Raw genomic sequence first — 16,914 nt, forward strand, 5'->3', positions numbered from 1 at the left:
TGTTTTAATTGTGTGTTAAATATTGGCATTACGGCTTCAAACTTCTTACATTTATAGCAAAACGAAAAATTAACTGCCAAAATATACAGTTTGAGATCTTGTCATTAATATTCAGATATGAGCATGAGTTTTACCCAGAAAAATCTTTGCTACAAATTGAGTTTTATAAAGATGTTAGAGTATGTAAAATATATGTTCAGTAAAGCTCTTGTTTATATATATATATTGACCAAAAACTATGCATAAAATGGCAAATTACGACATGACACAACAAACTCCAAGGAAATTATCGGGATACAATATAAGATTAAGAACATGTGGTATGATTGCCAATGAGACAACTCTTCCCATGAGATCAAATGACAAAGAAATTAAAACAATTATAGGTAGGGACTCTGTTTGAACGTCACGTTAAAAAAACTATATCTGCCGCAATGCATTTTTTGCATTTGCAACGTTTTTGTGACTGCAAATAAAACAACTTTTCCCTCACTGTTTAAAAAAAATAAAAATAGCTTGAGAAACTACGGTATCTGCGCTTTTAATTTCAGTAATAATCTTATATTTCAACGTGTACATAAGCTTGCAGCAAAACTTTGAACTATGATAAGAGTTGCCGTAAACGTCAATTTTCAGCTATCGAGACAGACAAATGCAAACCCTTTCCGTTCCTCGCGCTATTTATAGAAAGGTAAACAGGGGTCTCATTGGGGGGTTCCGATCCCGGATCCCGCTTACTGTTTTGTCGGATTCCCGTATCCCGCTTACACTATGTAACAAAGACAATTCTCATTTTTTTGTCATTTCCTGGGTCCCGCAAGACCTCATTTCCCGTTTTCACGACACAATAATTTGACTTTCACGTGTCACGCTTACAAAATAAAGGCAACAGTAGTATACCGCTGTTCAAAACTCATAAATCTATGGACAAAAAACAAAATTGGGGTAACAAACTAAAACTGAGAGAAACGCATTAAATATAAGAGGAGAACAACGACACAACTGTTACATTAAAACGGACTAAGCATTAGACAAAATCCGATGAGAATAACAAATATAACATCAAAACAAAATACATAAATTTGGGATAGAAAAGTACCGTGACACGTCTTATAGTAATGTGAATTCACACTCAAATATAAGAGAAAACAAACGACACAACGGAAACACAACGTTAAAATGTTACACACACAGAAACGAACTATAATATAACAATGGCCATTTTCCTGACTTGGTACAGGAAATTTTTAAAGATAAAAATGGTGGGTTGAACTTGGTTTTGTGGCATGCCAAACCTCGCACTTTTATGGCAATGTTAAATATAACATTGAAATGACAACATAAAATTACAGGACTACAATACAAATAAATAGGAGAACGTATTAGACAAAGAAACACATGATTAATAGATAACAAAAGGCATCAGGTTTAAAATTCAATATGCCAAAAACGCGCCTCGTCCACACAAGACTCACCAGTGACGCCCAGATATAAAAGATCGAAAGTGAAACTAGAGGCTCTAAAGAGCCTGTGTCGCTCACCTTGGTCTATGTGAATATTAAACAAAGGACGCAGATGGATTCATGACAAAATTGTGTTTTGGGGATGGTGATGTGTTTGTAAATCTTACTTTACTGAACATTCTTGCTGCTTACAATTATCTCTATCTATAATGAACTTGGCCCAGTAGTTTCAGAGAAGATTTTTGTAAAAGATAACTAAGATTTACGAAAAATGGTTCAAAATTGACTATAAAGGGCAATAACTCCTAAAGGGGTCAACTGACTTATTTGTAAATCTTACTTTGCTGAACATTATTGCTGTTTACAGTTCATCTCTATATATATCTATAATAATATTCAAGATAATAACCAAAAACAGCAAAATTTCCTTAAAATTACCAATTCAGGGGCAGCAACCCAACAACAGGTCGTCCGATTCATCTGAAAATTTCAGGGCAGATAGATCTTGACCTGATAAACCATTTTTCCCCAATGTCAGATTTGCTCTAAATGCTTTGGTTTTTGAGTTATAAGTCAAAAACTGAATTTTACCCCTATGTTCTATTTTTAGCCGTGGTGGCCATCTTGGTTGGTTGACCGGGTCACACCACACATTTTTTTAACTAGATACCCTAATGATGATTGTGGCCAGTTTGGTTTAATTTGGCCCAGTGGTTTCAGAGGAGAAGATTTTTGGAATAGATTACTAAGATTTACGAAAAATGGTTAAAAATTGACTATAAAGGGAAATAACTCCTAAAGGGGTCAACAGACCATTTCAGTCATGTTGACTTATTTGTAAATCTTATAATTACTTTGCTGAACATTATTGCTGTTTACAGTTTATCTCTATCTATAATAATATTCAAGATAAATAACCAAAAACAGCAAAATTTCCTTAAAATTACCAATTCAGGGGCAGCAACCCATCAACAGGTTGTCCGATTCATCTGTAAATTTCAGGGCAGATAGATCTTGACCTGATAATCAATTTTACTTCATGTCAGATTTGCTCTAAATGCTTTGGTTTTTGAGTTATAAGCCAAAAACTGAATTTTACCCCTATGTTCTATTTATAGCTGTGGCGGCCATCTTGGTTGGTTGGCAGGGTCACGCCACACATTTTTTTAAACTAGATACCCCAATTGTGATTGTGGCCAAGTTTGGTTTAATTTGGCCCAGTAGTTTCAGAGAAGAAGATTTTTGTAAAAGATTACTAAGATTTACGAAAAATGGTTAAAAATTGACTATAAAGGGCAATAACTCCTAAAGGGGTCAACTGACCATTTCAGTCATGCTGACTTATTTGTAAATCTTACTTTGCTGAACATTATTGCTGTTTACAGTTTATCTCTACTAAGTATCTATAATAATATTCAAGATAATAACCAAAAACAGCAAAATTTCCTTAAAATTACCAATTCAGGGGCAGCAACCCATCGACGGGTTGTCCGATTCATCTGAAAATTGCAGGGCAGATTGATCTTGACCTGATAAACAATTTTACCCCATGTCAGATTTGCTCTAAATGCTTTGGTTTTTGAGTTATAGGCCAAAAACTGCATTTTACCCCTATGTTCTATTTTTAGCCATGGCGGCCATCTTGGTTGGTTGGCCGGGTCACGCCACACATTTTTTAAACTAGATACCCCAATGATGATTGTGGCCAAGTTTGGTTTAATTTGGCCCAGTAGTTTCAGAGGAGAAGATTTTTGTAAAAGTTAACGACGACGGACGACGACGACGGACGACGGACGACGGACGCAAAGTGATGGGAAAAGCTCACTTGGCCCTTCGGGCCAGGTGAGCTAAAAAAGTATAAAGGTTGTACAGCACTGATGATCAAAAGTTGAAAAAGGTTGTGTCAATTTATGCTATATGCAAACAGTAAATTTTATCAAATGAATATAAAAGATATACATAATGAAACTGAATTATTAACTAATTACAGAAAACAAAACCCGAATACATAATGCAAAGACCAACACAGAAAAATAGACACACCCGACTTAGTCCACATGGTGACCCAGGCCTCAACGCAAAAAATCATAAAAATGACGTCACATACGAAGTGGTGAAAAGGCACAAAAATTACGTCACATTTGAATTTCTGAAACATCACAAAAATGACTTCACATTTGAAATAAAATTGAGAATGGAAATGGGGAATGTGTCAAAGAGACAACAACCTGACCAAATAAAAAACAACAGCAGAGGGTCACCAACAGGTCTTCAATGTAGCGAGAAATTACCGAAAAACTATATCTCAAAATCGGCAACCCGCGTCACGCTTAGACCCCAATAGAGCTTTCTTACAAATTGACGAAAGGTACGTACGCTGGACGATCATACGTAAGACTCGTTTTAGGGATCCTTTATTTTGACACATTAAATTTTAAATTAAAGCCATGGAACTATTACTCTACATGCATCGACACTTATTAAATAAGATTTTTCTTGAGATATATAGGATTTCGGGACGTTTGAAAGGCGGCTACAGGCTACAATACAATACCACCAGGTGGAAAGAGATAACTCTTTAAAATATCCTAAATACAGGGTAGTCAGAAGAAAAAAATGCCCCTCAAAACAAAACAAAAAATGTGTTTCAACCCCCCTTCCCCCACTCTTCAAAATAACATTACCTTTTTTAACATTTAAGATATTACAAAATCTGTTTTTTCTAGATTTATTTCACATACCTTTTTCAAAACATTGAAGCATCATTGTTTTGCAAATCTCGAAATTCCACGTTGACAATTTACTGATAGTGTACTATAAAAATTTTAAAAAATGTGAATCTTGCCGTTAAATTTAGACTTATGTACGTACTTCAATAACGCCATTTAAATTTTAATCGTGAAACTCGTGCTTAAACTATTCCCGCGAAAATGTGTGTACTCGTGGTTTACGTAAGTAACGTATCGGACGTACATTGTAAGTGTATTAGACTCTATTTTTCTTTGTTTTCTTATATTAAAAGCGTGTATTACTTTCGATATGCTTATTTTTGAAAGATAAATTCGATTTAGAAAAGCATTCTCTTTTACCGGAAAAAACAAAAGACTCTAAATTGTTATTGTGGAAATGAAATACGCGCTCCCTTTACGTTCGTTCGTACCTTTCGTCAATTTGTAAGAAAGCTCTTATGAGACCCACTAAACAGACAACAAAAATTCACACACAAATGCAGAAATAAACCAGGAATCTAATTTTGTAAGTATCTCGTGTAAAAGTGTAGAAGAAGGTAGGAAATTATTGATATTAACCACATTTTTTTAGTTTTTTAGCCAAAAAAAGTGTTATTTCTAAAAATAACCGGAGGATCCATACTTTTCCAAAATTTAGAATATTTTCTCCGTAAAATCATGTCGGATATGTGTTGATCTGTAAGTTCTGCATGTATGGATAAGGCGCGATCCTGGTAAAGATGGTATGTTTCGTCTAAGAAAAGGAGGATAAAAATAGCCGTGAACGTTCACGGCGTTACACACAAGCTAGTCCAAATAATTATGACGTCTGGCAAGGCTATTTTATTTTTTTTTCTGGGACGCCTTCCTACAACCGTCGTAGGAAGGCGTCCCAGAAAAAAAATTAAAATAGCCTTGCCAGAACCGTCGTAGGAAGGCGTCCCAGAAAAAAATTAAAATAGCCTTGCCAGACGTCATAATTATTTGGACTACACATGCACACGAAATATTTTCTCATTGGATTCAGTTCAGATCTGATCATAAACAATAAAATCGGCGCTCCGTAGACAAATGGTAGAAGTGTTTTCCTAGTTTACAAGTTTGATATCGGTGTTTAACAATTATTTTTATTTGATATTGTGTTTCAATTTCATCGTCAAACAAGAATAAGACTATAGTAATTTACTCTTCACACTGATTATCACTCGAGGATAATATTATCGAAAGAATTTCTGTTGTTTTGTAATTTAGATATGGGTTAATTCCCTTTCCAGGTAAAACTATTTGAGGCACTATGCAGGATAATAAATAAAAAAAGCTTCATTCAGAGTCGTCAGGACAAATAAGCTATATAGTTCCATATATCTTTTAACTGACATTATATGATACCCTATGAACTGCATTATGTAATTCAAATGACAGAAGGATGTAATATTTATATTATTTGCTAGGCAAATCAGAGAAAATTATATAAGTATGTAAATTGTCAAATAACAATTAAGTAGTATTTTTTTTATTATTTTTTTCTTGTTTGTAATTGATATGTACTTAAGGGCCCTTTAATTATTAATAGAATGATTTTATTTGTAGTTCAAAAAATATTATTTATAAAAAAGAAGATGTGGTATGGTTGCCAAAGAGACAACTCTCCACAGTGAATTAAGAGACAAAATGACACAGAAATTAACAACTATAGGTCACTGTACAGCCCTCAACAATGAGCAAAGCCCATACCGCATAGTAAGCTATAAAAGTCCCCGAAATGACAATGTAGTTTAAACAATTCAAACAATAAAACTATAACGACCTAATTAATGTACAAAAAACGAACAAAAACAAACATGTAACACATAAACAAACGACAACCACTGAATTACAGGCTCCTGACTTGGGACAGGCACATACATACAGAATGTGGCGGGGTTAAATGGCACAGAAATTAACAACTATAGTATAGGTCACCATACGGCCTTCAAAACTGAGCAAGCTTTTTTGAGCGAATTAACAAAATTTAAAAAAAAAATGGATCAAAATAATCGATCATATGAATTTTGGTGATAACAATATTAATTCATAGCTTTAGTGTGTTTAAAAAGTTATATATAAGAATTTGATAGCAGTGACCAATCCCTACATTAATAAGTCAAAAGTGTTCATGGTCAACTGCATTTTTGTATGCATAAATTTGGCATTAGGTAAAAAGGAAGCATCATGTTTTATTCGTATATATAGTATTTGATCTACTTTTTATGTATTCTTTATTTCATCATAATACATAAATAAATATTACAGTCACGATTAAATATGTCGAAATAAACTTCTTGATATTAAAGGAGTAGGTCCGGTAAGGGCCGATTTTGGCCTCAAATTTCAGGTTCATCTAACGAAATATTTTGGACACTTTTTAAACACTTAAGTGTCTATTTCAATTGATTCAATTAGTTTTTGTGAAAGATTTTAACTGATTAAGTCATAAAAACGCTCCGATTCAAACTTAAATATGAAAAATCTATCAAATATGCAATAAATCGTCATTTTTCAGATGGTTTTTGTCAAAAATGAAAGTGGCCGCATCCGTGTTCATCCTTAACCTTTATACATGTTATGTATTATCATCAAATACAACTTACATTTCAATATTATGAATGAACAAGAATGCGGCCACTTTCATTTAAGACGGAAACCGTCTAAAATTTAACTAAATTGCTAAAATTGTGAAGATTTAAGTAATTTAGCATGACTTAATGATGTTAGTACCCGATAAATGTGCATTGTATTGTCAAAAACAACCCATATTTGTGTAGCAGAAGCATTCCACATTCCAATAAATAGCTTAAAGATTACATTTTCACAATTTTGTAAAACTGCTATATTTTTTGGGCCAAAAAGGGGTCTTACTGAACCTACTCCTTTATACTAAACTGTTTAAAATTATACATTAACACGAAAAGCAAAACTCTAGTGCAATCATAAAGAACTTTCAAAAGCAGACATAATGCATAAATAAAAAGTACACATAGAATCAACATGACAAAACATAACTTACTAGTATCTGTATCACCTACGAATATGTAGAAAACCAAAATCACGTTACATGTAAGATGATCCTACTATGATATATAATAAACTTCGTAAATAATCTAATTGCCTGCAGTACAAATATTAAAATTTCTGATCTACGAATGACTAAACAAGTTTGTGCAGTAGACGAATCCGGGTTAAAATTAATATATCATATTGCATTGTTAAAAGATTGGCGGATTGGTTTTATTTTGAGTTGTTTTACTAGCTACTTACAGTTTGGTTGAATTGAAATGATACATGTAAAAAAAATGAATACAACTTAATAGCAATGTCAAACAATAAAATTACACTTAAAACTGGAATGAGTCCATAATGTGGACATACATCTACCAATAGCATGATTACCAGAGATAAAAATTTTCATTATTGAAAAATAAAAAAACAAATATTTTACTCCGAATTTTCTTTAAAAATGTGCAATTTTGATAAATTTTAACAACTTAAGAGAATAATAAACTTTTGATACACGTAAGTAACTAATTTATAATTCAGATGATTTCCTGTCATTTTCAATAAACCGTACGAGAAAAAGTGAAGAGATACAAAATAATAGGAGGAGTTATCTAAAGGGAAAATACGTAATGACTGAAAAATAGTTTCTGCGGTCTGCACATAGTGCCTTTGCCAAAATCTGTCAATGCAATAAACGAATGTTTTATAGTAATTCAAAACACACAATATCTACAGTCACGTGCGTATTGCCAAAATCGAAGCAAAAGATTAGAGTTTTTGCATGTACTTCTGATATTGATATGTGAATTATATTCGGAACACAATTAAAACAAAAGCTCACACCTGATTGTAAGTTCTTAGTACAATTTGGGTACAATTAAAAATAGTGAAGGTTATGTGTAAAGCGACATTTTTTAGCTCTAAAAGACTTTTCATTGAACAGGGCTTCTGCTTATTTATTCTAATATTTTTACATCAAACATAGAAAGTATACATATCTATTTTTTTTATTACATCCGGTTAAAATAAAATTGTTAGTATATACATGTTTCCATCATAGGTACAAAAGGAAACAATTTGCCAAATTTATGTAATTTAGATTTCAGATAAGTTTCGTGTTTACTAGACGATGTGGCCTAAATATGTCAGATCTATGACTATAGTTCTCACTATTGAACTATTTGAAGTCAACATTAAAAGTACTAATGATTTTACATATTCTATTTGATGAAATAAAAAAGAACGTACGTAAAATTTGTGGGACAATCGGGAATATGTTTGTGGAACAATTGGGAAGTTTAAATGTGAGACAATTGGGAATTGTTTTGATGGTGGTTAATTTGTTTTTATAGTGTGTAGCCAGTTAATTACAGTTTACTGATTAATGTAGCTTAAAACACCAAGACATGCCATAAATGCATCAACAAACCCTTGCCATGTTTTGTTTGGATTACAAATGTTAAAAAAAGTAAATTATTTTTCAAGAAACGAGAGAAATATTGCAAAATATAGTTTAACTATATCCATACTTTCAATTATGATTTAACCAAATTAGTAATCTCAGCCAATTTACAGTAATGTCTTTATCATTAACGATTTCAATTTAATGAGATACATTTAAACCATTTAAAAGGGAAAACTATTATCCCTTTGTGAATGAAAATGTTATTTTGACAAAAGTAACAATACATTTTTAAGTAGAAAGTGTGAGACGTTTTATGTGCATCCTTTTATGGCTTGCTGTTCGGTATGGGTCAAGGCTCCATGTTGAATGCCGTACTTTGAATCATAATGGTTTACTTTTTACAAATTGTGACTTGGATGGAGAGTTGTCTTATTGGAACTCATACCACATCTTCTTATATCTATTCTTTACTTGTTTTGGTAAATATGAAAAGAAAGAACAAGAATGCAAAATTGGTTTTCATTATAAAACGAAGTAAAAATTAATCATGAACAAAACTTAAATCTATAAACTATTTGGACATAATCTTTCTATGTATTGAATATGAAAAAACACGTTGGTTTGATCATTCGTACATACTATAGAGGGAACATTCTATGCATTGAAACGTGCGTCTGGCGCAAATACAAAATTTCAATCCTGACAATGGGCAAAAACCAATACCACATTGAACATAAGCGACAAAGGCCCCGAAATTAAAAATGTAAAAGAGTTTTAACGAGAATCTTAACGGCCTGATTTAAGTACAAAACCATAAACGAAAAACAAATATGATATGCAGAAAGAAAAAAAACGACAAGCACTAAACTACAGGCTCCTGACTTCGGACAGGCACACACACAATGTTGCGTGGTTAAACATGTTTGCTGGCGCCAATCCCTCCCCGTTACGTGGGCTAGTGGTGTAACATTACGAGATAAGAACAAACTATAAAAATGTCGTAAGGGTTCCATGGAACCCAGTGTCCCGCCTACTACTGCTGTTGTCTATGTTTTCAGTGTTAATGGGGAATGCACATAATAAATTTACTGATCCAGGATGGTTTATGAATCTAATAAATGTTTTAAAGACTTGAACTGCAGACTGCATGCAATGTTAAGTGGAAGAAAAACTAAATCCATTTATAAGTAATATACTGAAAAACAGTAAATATTTTTTTGTACAAAATTTCCTTCTAGATACTATACTTTGATCATAAACAAGATTCTGTCCAAGTTTGATACAACTCCAGGATAATTTAAGAAAGTTATTAAAATTTCAAAAAAATTAACCATCGAGTGAATATTTGTGGACGCCGCCGACGACGGAATGAAGGATCGCTATGTCTCGCTTTTGCGACAAAAGCCGCAGGCCCGAAAAAAAACAGTTGAAAAGACCACATCCAGTATTTGCCTGTCCCAAGTCAGAAACCTGTAATTCAGTGGTTATCGTTTGTTACAGTGTTACATATTTGTTTTTCGTTTGTTATTTTGTACATAAATCAGGCCTTCAGTTTTCTCGTTTGAATTGTTTTACATTTCGACAGTTAAATTTTAAACATTTGAAACGCTCGGCGAGCCTCGCGTTTTATATTTGAAAATTTAACTGTCTCGAGTGGATAAAAATATCGTTTTATACTCGATGCAGTGGTAGAATCAATATATATTCAATTAATAATCAGAAATTATTAGTTTATGACAAAAGATCCCCCCCCCCCCCCCCCATGAACTTTATGAAATCTAATGAAAATAACGGTACTTTTTAATACTGCTCTTTTTCTAAAAGTTATAGCGGCCTCTGTACGATACAAGAGCTCACAACTCAAAACAATTTCAAAACGTCAGTGTTCTCAATAAATGTCGATGGCGCAATAAACATGCATTGAAAGACACAAAATCTAGGGTTACAAGTATATCACGAAATTGCAGAACTTAAAGATCAATGATTTCTAATTAAAAATACTTATTATTTGAATGTTAATGAAACAATACACACATTCACCACATCTTCTTATTTTTATATTTTTTTTATATTAAGATAACCATGGGAATTATGTATTTTAAAATAAGTGAGATATAATGGTAAATATACGTTACCTTTGTTGTTAATAAAATTGAGAATGGAAATGGGGAATGTGTCAAAGAGACAACTACCCGACCAAAGAACAGACAACAGCCGAAGGCACCAGTGGGTCTTCAATGCAGCGAAAAACTTCCGCACCCGGAGTCATGCTTCAGCTGGCCCCTAAACAAAAATGTATACTAGTTCAGTGATAACGGACGTCAAAATGAGGAGTTCACTCCGAAATATACACAAGAAACTAAAATTAAAAATCATACTTTTTATACGACCCCAACAAATTTTTGGGATCGTGTAATTGTATGATGTCGTCGTCTGCGTCGTCGTCGTCCGAAGACACATTGGTTTCCGGAAAATAACTTTTGTTAAAGTGAATAGATCTTCAGAAGGTTCAATAACACAAAAGACAGGTTGGGATTGATTTTGGGGACGAAGGTCCCAACCGATTAGGAATTAGGGCCCCAAAAGGGGCCAAAAACAAGCATTTTTCTAGTTTCAGGAAAATAACTTGTGTAGAAGTATTTCAATTACTCTGAAATTATACCGCAATATACAAAACCACAAGTAGAAGGTTTGGATTCATTTTACGGGTTATGGGGCCAAAGTTTAGGAATTAAGGGCCAAAAAGGGGTCAAACAAGCATTTTTCTAGTTTCAAGACAATAACTTGTGTGTAATTGTATGGGTCTCTCTGAAATTGTACCACAATGTACCATATAACAAAGGGGAGGCTGGGATTAAGTTTTGGGTTAATTGCCCAAAATATGTAGGAATTAGGGGCCAAAAAAGGGCCAAAAAGAAGCATGTTTCTAGTTTCCAAACAATCATGACAATAACTTGTGTTTAAGTGTATGGATCTCTCTTAAATTGTATTACAAGGTTCAACACTACAAAGGAAAGCATGGGATTGAGTTTAAGGGTTATTGCTCCAAGGGGGTTTCAAAAAGTTGGGTGTGTGGGGGGGGGGGGGTTTAGCATTTTTTGAAGGACTTTCTTTTTTTTTCAAAATTTTTCAAATTTCGAATTTTGAAAAGTTTCAAGAAATGTCCAATTGCACAGTATTGCATGTATTGTGCAATAAATTTGTTAGATCTTTGACCACATTAATTATGTGAGAAAAACCTATATTATGTCAAAAATTTTATCACAATCCAAATTCAGACAGAATAAAGCTTGAATATTGTGACCAAATTTGCCCCAACTGTTCAGGGTTCAACCACTGCATGGGGTCGTATAAAGTTGCGCCCTGCAGAGCACCTGGTTGTTAATTAAGATTGTTTCAAAATTTGAAAAATAAGAGTCGTGCAAATTTGTCATATTACCAACGCTAACCAAATGCATACTACTTTTTAATCCTTCCAGCATTAGATTGGTTTTGACCGATCATTCATTTAATTGATTTGAAATTTTAACACTTATTCACATTTTCAAAGCGGATTTTTTTTCATAGATTGTCCCATTCTAATTGCTGTCAGACACTAACTGCTATAACTTCACATCAATAATACATTTAAAACATGTAAAAGGCCACCTGCAGCAAAAAGAATGCTCATTTTAAAGTAAAATTTATATATGATTGCTTGTATCTGAAGGATTAATAACATTGAGAAATCAACATACTATTTAAAAATAAAAATATCAAATTTGCTTTAGAAAAAAATATCAAATTTTAATCTACAAGTACACGGCCGACACTCGGCTAACCGAGAGATTGGTCAGTTAATCTATATTGAGTATGCGGCTATATGGGCGATTGGTCTGTTAATCGGGTTGGCTATACGTCTGTTAAGAGTAAAACGCACAATTTAATGTTAAACTCTATCAAATATGCAGATTTTTAGGATATTATAAGAATCAAATCAAAAAAAGAAAAGTGTCTGACAAAATGATATCTATCATAGAACATTTTCCACCTTTAAAAACATTTCATAGTATGCGCAGTGTTCAGTAAAAGTAAAAGGCGTCCCGCAAGTATGTAGTATTTATGATTACACGCATAGCAAATTTTTTAATAAAAGGCGAAACAAACAATTTTAGATATCATTTAAAAGATACAAAATACTACTTTGGTTCTTAAATATAAATTGACATTACTAAATATTTCATAATTGTAATATAACGTGAGTAACACCACGTTTTAGTGAAAATTATGGGAATAAAGTCTGTTAATGGGTTGGACAATTGAAATTGTGTCAGTTAAGAGTTATTTAGCCACGAAAATAGTTTTTCTACCTTTATATTTTCCCATTGAAAAAGTTAAGAATGAGATGTTCTTGAGTTAAAAAAATGATAATACGGTGCATCACTATCCTTCCAGTAAAAGCATTTTTATTTTGACTTTCTTTGCATTTTATTGAAGAGTGTGTCACTTCAATATAGCGTGATCTGGGTTGGCCGCTGGAATATGCATGAATTTATTATTAACAATTTCAATCAGCCTTAATTTTTGTGTCTGCTCAAAGTAACATGCTCTCAAATGCGACTGAACGTGTCTTTCTAATACAACACAGGGTACATATTATACAATTATTGTCTTTTGATGAGGTAAATATGGGGTATTATTGACTTTTGAAAAACTGATATTCACTGAGGCCGACGGCATAAGTGAATATCAGTTTTTCAAAAGTCAATAAAACCCCATATTTACCGAAACAAAAGACAGTAATTGTTTTATTCCATATTCCGAGAAAAGAAAATGTATTTAATGACAAACATATAAAAAAAACACATTTTACACGAAACATTTTACCATAACGTTGCATGTAAAAGCGCGTGACGTTTAGCGCGGTGAATAACACTTTCTCAGGTGAATATGCTTTTTTATTCAATATCCAATTCATATAGAGAAACCTACTAAAATAATTCCAATATGGAATAAAACGTGTTATCGTTCTCATATGCACATGCTATTTGTCACTGGACGTTTAATCCTAATTCGTCAGCATCATCTTTTCTTCTATTACTTAATCATCTGTGGTTTACAACTCATTCTAAAGAAGTAAATGGAAAGGAGCGAATGCAGCTACATTTGGTTGTATTAAGTTTTAATTCATTTTATTCCATTTGGTTCCTTTTCTACATATGTGCAGAGGAGAACTGCAGTTGTCCACATGTAAACTTCAAGCATTTGTCACCAATATGAGTACATCGCAATCCGTTACTGTTTCAACACCCAGGGGGGGGGTCATGTCTTTATTCTTAAACAATTATTGTTTTTTCTCTTTTTTTAGCAATCCATCACTCTCTACTGTCCTTATCTTTTATTTATATTCTGTATCTCCATCCAGATTCTCGTGTATACCATGATGGTCCGGATTGGGGGTGTTGTTTATTTCTGTATTCTTTAAATTGTTATGTTACTTTTCTCTACATTTTATTTATCTTACTCATTATTCTTTCTCTATGCTTTATATTAAGCCATCCAATATATTTTACTTACTGATGTTTAGTTACATTACGACGTTAATCTCTGATTTATATAATGGTTACCAATGTACATGACAAATTGGTGTCATGCATGACAATTAAACAGAATCCACATGATATATATAGGCGACCATTCTCGGATAAAATCAATTTTACTTTAATTTAACACTTTTTGAAACCATTTTTATCAATTTTCAATATCCATTGCCTAAATTGTTAATTGTTCATGTGCTTTGTTTCCATATATTTTATATTCCATTGCTCATGTTTTGTTTCCGTATATATTTTATGTTCCATTGCTCAAGTGTTGTTTCCGTATATTTTAGCCGCTCGTCTTGAGCCTACCAAATTAACACACAATAAAGTAATAAAATTACACTTTTATTGTCATTCATAACTCTTAACAGACCAATTAACAGACCGGGTTTTATACATCCGACCCATTAACAGACCAGGTTTTAAATCAAGATTGATTTATGTCACCAAAATACAGATTTTCGTGCAGATTTTTCACACAATGATATCAATTTGGTTAACACACCTAATGCCTGTCTTTTTTCGATGTTCAAAATATTGCATGCAAGTAAATTCAACTCAAGTGTCATTTTGTGTACATTTTGTGTGTGTAAAATGTGTATACATTTATTGATGAGTAACTTGCCTTTTCATTTTATAGATCGTATATAGAAGCTAGAAAAATAATAATTACACCACTGGATTCAGTACATTGAATAGTTTTGTTAGACATAAATATTTTTTATGATAAACATATATTTAAAAGGTTATATAATGAAACATGCTGAGTTTTCAATGATTTTCTCGATAACACCTGATTAACAGACTTTAGCCAACCCGATTAACAGACCAACCGCCGATATAGCCGCATACTCAATATAGATTAACCGACCAATCTCTCGGTTAGCCGAGTGTCGGCCGTGAAGTAGTTTCTTTATTTTTCAAACAGGATATGTAAACTCATTAGGTAATTCAATGTCGATTAAAGAAACATAATATTAACTAATTTGTTTACATATCCTGTTTAACAATGTTTGAAGAATATTGAAAGTATTTAATTGCGAATGTTGGGGGTAAACATTAAGTTATATATATTGCATTGCTATATAATTATATTCAAGGAGCTTACTTGTTTGAAGAATAAAGATCATTATATTTGTAGATATTTTTTCTATAGGACATTCTTTGAACAAATTATAAAGTGAAAATATTGACTAATTTATACGGATGTTGTCAAGCCATAACATGAAATATAAATTGCAAAGAAACCTGTTGCTTTTGCATTTCATATAGAATCCTCATGTCCTGGTGACAAAACTGTGACAGAACGGTATAAATACGCACTTTATGTTTTCTGTGAAAAACCACGTATGGGGTATATCCCAGTCTTTAAACAGGTCGAAAAAAGGGAACTAACATTTACAATACATTCAATTTGGAGATTTATATGCAACCCTTGCATCAACGTGGATTGTTTGATAACATGTACGATGACCTATAGTTGTTAATGTCTGTGTCATTTTGGTCTCTTGTGAAGAGTTGTCTCATTGCAAGCATACCACATGTTCTATTTTATAATAAATACAATTTTACTTAATATATCAGAATAGTCAAAATAATCTCTAAAACCGGGACTTTTACATTAAATTTATATATTACCAACTGAAATATATTACTATTCAATAAAAGTTATATAGTAGCTTTCAATAATTATTATAAGAATATTAAATGTGTATACTTGTTTGGCTGGAATATTAGCCTTATGATTATTTAATGAACGTCGATCATCAGATTCCGTGCCATATGAAAATTGTATTTGACGGGTTTTGGGGGTCTTGTACTTGAGACACATTGAAACCAATCGTTGATGAACAGCTGCTCTTGCATTAAAAATTAACTCTGGGGCAGAATTGTTGGGACCACTGAAAACTACGAGAGCTCTCGGATCAATGAAAAATGAAAAAAAAATGTGTATGTATTACGTTGAAAATAAAACATATACCAGATACTCATATGCGTATACCAGAAACGTTACAGGTATTTTCTAATCTAAGATATCTGGTATTCATCTATTAAATTTTACTAGTTTAGACCAATTGCTACCAATGATTGACAGGAAATAAAAGTGTTCAATTTCGGTATGTTTAAAAAGCTCAACAAATCCAAAAATCATATCAGTATTAGTTTGATTTAAATGATCCATTATTTAAATGATTTGATGTTTCAAATTTTAAATGCAAGGACTGAAATTTAACGAATAAAATTGTAACAAAACGCTATTCGAGAAGATGGCCGCTAACCTATCAAAAGCATGTATATTTAAAATAACTGGATTTGATTTATAAATACATTAAATAACAATATTTTAAAATTTTGAATTGAATTTTCTTCTTATGTTTTCCTAGCCATTTCAATTTCTGAAAAAGTGTTTCTGCCATTTCTGCACACAAATAGTGCATTTAAAAGGACACCTTCAGTATAAACAACACTTCCCTTTTACAGTCAAATTGGATCTAATTTTAAATGATTCTGTACAATATATATACAGTATGTGCATATACATGATATTTAGTGATATTTAATCATTTACATATCCTGCTTCTTTGTTTTATATCAAATTCTCTGAAAAGATTTTTTTTCGAGTGATAGGAAATTGAAACCAAGTTTTGAAATTGGTTTCAAGCCACACGATGACATATGGATACAAAGAAAACTGTTAATTT

This window comes from Mytilus galloprovincialis, chromosome 5 (genome assembly GCF_965363235.1).
Source record: "Mytilus galloprovincialis chromosome 5, xbMytGall1.hap1.1, whole genome shotgun sequence".
NCBI lineage: Eukaryota > Metazoa > Mollusca > Bivalvia > Mytilida > Mytilidae > Mytilus > Mytilus galloprovincialis.